Below are 4919 nucleotides of genomic sequence, written 5' to 3' on the forward strand. Positions count from 1 at the left end.
GATCTTTGGTGGAAGTAGCCTCAGCCTTATAGCAGCTACTACTAGCACTGTCTAACTGGGATGAGGAAGATTAGGCAAGACCCAGTTAACATTTATGATGGCCCATATAATTTGGAACCTGTTAGACGTGTGAGGGCGAATGGGGAAATACCGACAGCTGATGGCCATCAAAGAGAAATTAATGCATGGTCAGAGGAGAATCACTGGAGAGTTGCTAGCAGCAACGAGCGCTGGAGCTAGTCTATGAATAGCAGTGGGTAGGCCTACAATAACAATTTTTTTTACTGTCGAGTGAAAGTCAACGTTTTCTTTATATCTAGTGACAGTGATTATGTCGTTGGCTCAGATAAGTACCCTAAACTTAGTCAGAAGTTCTAGAAAAAGAAGGCTATGCTAGATGTAGCTTGACCCACCTGTGAACCCCTAGTGTTTATTTCTAAGCTTTCAGGCTAGAACTACTCTTTCTCCGGTGAAAATGTTGTTTGCAAACGTAGCCGACGCCGAGTAGGCTGGTCGTGTCTTCAGTGTGATTATAGTGCTAGTTTTCCCCGTGATTGACATTGTCATTGACACCGTCAGGGTACCGCTTACCGGGAGAGAGTAATAAGCGTGTCTGTGTCGCTGTGGTTAGCAAATTGGTGTCTGTGTGGGCGGTGTCGTCCCATGGAAACTGGTGGAGAGCTTGTGTTGTAGGGAGGGCGCGTTTTGGTCGCTGGTCGAGGAGCTCACCCCGCGGCCAGCAAATAACGTGCCTAACATAGCGTCCTGGATTTGAGGCATACTGCCTGAATCCGTTTGTGCTACACATAGCATACTCACACTTCAGGCAAGATCATGGTCCCCTTCAAGCCAGCACGCACGAGTATGTTCATGGTTTATGTTTACTTTACCAATCTTTTTACACTGAGTTCTTTGAACCAACCGTTATAGGAGAGAGATGTGTTGCATACACAATAAACATGCATAAGACACAGGCTTAAAATGACGTCTTCAACCTACTCACAGAGTTTTAAACTGAACAATCTTTCCTACTTATCCCTATGCAATACCGGTACACTGTGTACAGGCAGGCTATACGCTGGGCTTATGGGGTTTTAGGCAGGAGTATAAGGAAGCCTCTACCCTCTTGTGTGGTTTCAACCATCAGACAACAATTCCAAAGTGGTGACCAGACCTATCAGGGCTTTCAATGGCCTCATTTAGATGAAAATGAATAAAAAGAATTGTTATGCTTATTCTGTTGTGATCGCTCCATTGCCCTTAAAATGTTATAAAGTACACAGAACACATGAATTTTGATTAAAAAAAAAAACAGTTTATTGGCATTGCTTGTAATGGTTACTGAACATTTAAACATTTACTGAATAAGGACAAAGACACAGGTTGGAAGTAAACAAATCTCTATAAAAAAATGGTTAGGCACAAAACATACAAGGAACACTGATGAAGGGCTAGGCAGCTTAAACGTGTGCAATATTGTGGTCTTACCTGAGGGTCAGCTGATGGTTCCCTTTCTCACACACAAACCCATGATATTTCATGCATGCATACATGCAGTGATACATGCAAAAGCACATCAAGCAGACACACAGTGAGCCCAGATAACACCGCACACAGAAGTTGACAAGGCACAGGTAAAATGATTGGTAAATTATTTTGAATTACATACAAGAAATTTCATGCAAATAACAACAAAAAAGAAAATCCAAGCACACAGACAGAGGAGCAGACATGCAGCACCCCTTGAATGGGGTACAGCGACAATTATTACCACTTACAAAGACGAGAAAAAGTAATGATTTTGTGCAAAGTATAAAACAAAGCAACAGCACACAAAGACAAAACAAAACATGCAACATGCAGGGAACCACCACCAAATGAGATGAAAGGGACAGAAAGAAAGATACAGACCTAGATATGTAAAAAAAGAAACTTGAATGAAACACACATGACCAATACAGTATAACACTCAAATATGATGACATCACAAACCAACAGACTAAAGCCAGCCTGGTACACCTGTGTCCCAGCATCAGAAGTGGAGGTGGGCAAGGGCTGATCCCCAGTATCACACTGTCCATGGTCTCCTGCTGTGAGGCGTCTGTCAACATCTTGTGAAAACAAATATAAAAAAGGTCAGCGAAGAGGGTATACAAGAGAAAAAAAGATTACAGTACAGTGGACCCTGATATGCGCTACTCGATGTTTTAAAAAAATACATGAAAGACATTCAGAACATATTTGATGATGTTGAAGGTTACTGTTAAATGTTTACATCAATACTAGTGGTAATAAATGTCTAGAGTGCATGTGGTGCATAAACTCTATGAGGTAGTGCATTTACTGTATTGGGAGGTAGCTAAACTCTGAAGTGAGAAGTGGATAAACTCTGTTTCTGAAATGTCAGAGGTGGGTAAACTGTGTTTACTTGCGTTAGCCTCCACTACAGCCCTGGTGACACGGTCATGGCCAAATATATGTGAAAGAGAACCGTAGCAGTCTAACACAAACACACTGTTTAGTTGTGAAAGCTGCTTGATGATCACTGATCCCAACGCTAGCCATGATGCTTTCATGACGATATGGACATTTACTTTCGTGAATCACGAAATATCCTCTAATGTCAGACTGATCATGATTGTAGTGGAGGCTGTGTCAAAGGGAACACGGTATGCAAAATACACACAGCGCTAGCTAACGCGCAGCTTTTGAACATTAGCATGATGCTTACCGTGACAATATCTCGCTTGCGGCAGACGGTGTCTCTGGACCTCGGGACAGGGCAGTCAGAGAGGTTTGCATGCACAGACGGCACAGCGGTAGGAATGAACTTCGCCATCCTCTCACTCTTTAAACCAAGTGAGACCATCTTGGCATCCCCTGAGTGGTAATCCTCCTCCTTGAAATGCGCGCTGCATATTCTCGAGAAGGCGGTGACAGAGCTAGCTGAAAAATCTGCCCACCTAACCTTGACAAATTGCACCTAGCTTCGGAAGATCCCTTTGTCCTTGGGGAAGTAATGGACCCTAAGTCCAGTTTTGCTGGAGTTCTTGCACCTGGCACAAACACAGTAGTAAACCATGTTATCTATTTATTTATATATCTACTCTCTCCCTCAGCTATCTATGTTATGATGCTATGCTATCTCTCACTACTATCTATCTATCTATCTATGCTATCTCTCTCTCTCTCTCTCACTATCTATCTATCTATCTATCTATCTATATCTCTATCTACCTCTATATATCTATCTATCTAGGCTATCTCTATCTTTATATTTACTTATATATCTGACACTGTTACTCTCTCACTAGCTGCTACTCTCACTAAGTTAATCGTCGTCTCTCTCAATGGTATCAAGGCGGCCTTTCCTCTGTCGTCCCACAACGAGTACCTCATGTGACGTCATGGAATGCATTGTGGGAGAAATAAGAATGATCGCAAACCTGTTGCTAACCGCAAAAATATCACCTACTTTTCCTTATTATATTTCTTTTTTGTGATACTTTACAACATCAAATACAATGGATAATTGTTTAAATGTTTATTACCAACTAGAAAATTGCCAGGAAAGACAAAAAAAAAGGTGTAGGTTTTTGAAGATTCGAAGTTCCACAACAATTGAAGGTTCTAAAATTCTATGTTGAATTCAATGAACCCAGATATTCTTTAGAATGTTAATTTCCCAACATTCCACTCCTTTAAGGGTTAACAGATCTCATACTACCTCACACCACATACAGTACGCCTTTTCTCACGCTAATGTCTTTGCTTCCCCCGATGTATAATTTCATTATTAAGTAAAAGTTGAGCTGATGAAGGAATCTGCCCATTTTATACAGTTTACAGGTTAAACATGCACAAAACCGACTATGATATGTGTAGTGTTTGAAGATGGCTCAATGCTTTGCATCAAAAGGAGCGCACAAGTTCAAATTCATGCTGGGCATGGTATGTTTTAGTTGTCAAAGAATAATCGAACGACAACTCATTTAAGCTACTAACACATGCCTTGATTTCGGTGTGATGTATTGACACCTTAATTCATGCAGCCTGTATAGATCACAGTCTGTCAGAAACTCACTGAAACAAAGCTAGAAATACAATAATGGATAGTTTAACTTTTCATGAACATGACCTAAAATAGCTCTATTAACAAATTACGGTACACTAAAGGACTAATTATTCAAACTTATCACTTCAAAAATTCAACAGCCAAGAGAAAGAAATAAACTTGCAGTTTTTTAAAAGGCCTTCAGAAGATGTCAAGAAAAGAGAGTTTGGGGTCTTACCAAGTAAGAGACAGTGAAGTTGTCAGATAGGTCCTTATAAATGCTCTACTAGTGACCCATGGTCTTTCCTTAATGTCTTTGTATAGTCTACACCCCCACTCTTTCTTTCCCCCTCTCACTCTACCACTCACACACACACACAAACACGAGTCATCAGTAAATGGCAGACGTGGCATCTAATGACCTATTTCTGCCAAAAAAAATAGTCTAATGACTAATGACATATTAAGTCCCGATGACAAATATACAGGTGCATCTTAACAAATTAGAATATCATGGAAAAGCTTTTTTTCCTGTAATTTATTTCAAAAAAGCAAAACATTCATAGAATCTAGGTTCATTACACATAAAATGAAATATTTCAAGCATATTTTTTGTGTTGATCTTGATTATTCTAATGCAGTTATGGTATGGTATTTGCATCAGAGAAGCCGGCCATCAGTGTTCCTGGGAAGTTCCATTAACTTAGACTCCTCTTGAGGTCTCGACACCTCCTACAGTCACAGAGAAAGCAAAAATGATTTTTTACTGGGAGTGGCTTTTGAAGAGAGGAGGTGTTCTCTGTCTCTTAAACAGACAGTGCAAACATGTTTTCCCTCCCTTTTGTCTATCTCTGACCTCGTGGTC

Source organism: Alosa alosa, chromosome 4 (assembly GCF_017589495.1).
Source record: "Alosa alosa isolate M-15738 ecotype Scorff River chromosome 4, AALO_Geno_1.1, whole genome shotgun sequence".
Classification (NCBI taxonomy): Eukaryota; Metazoa; Chordata; class Actinopteri; order Clupeiformes; family Clupeidae; genus Alosa; species Alosa alosa.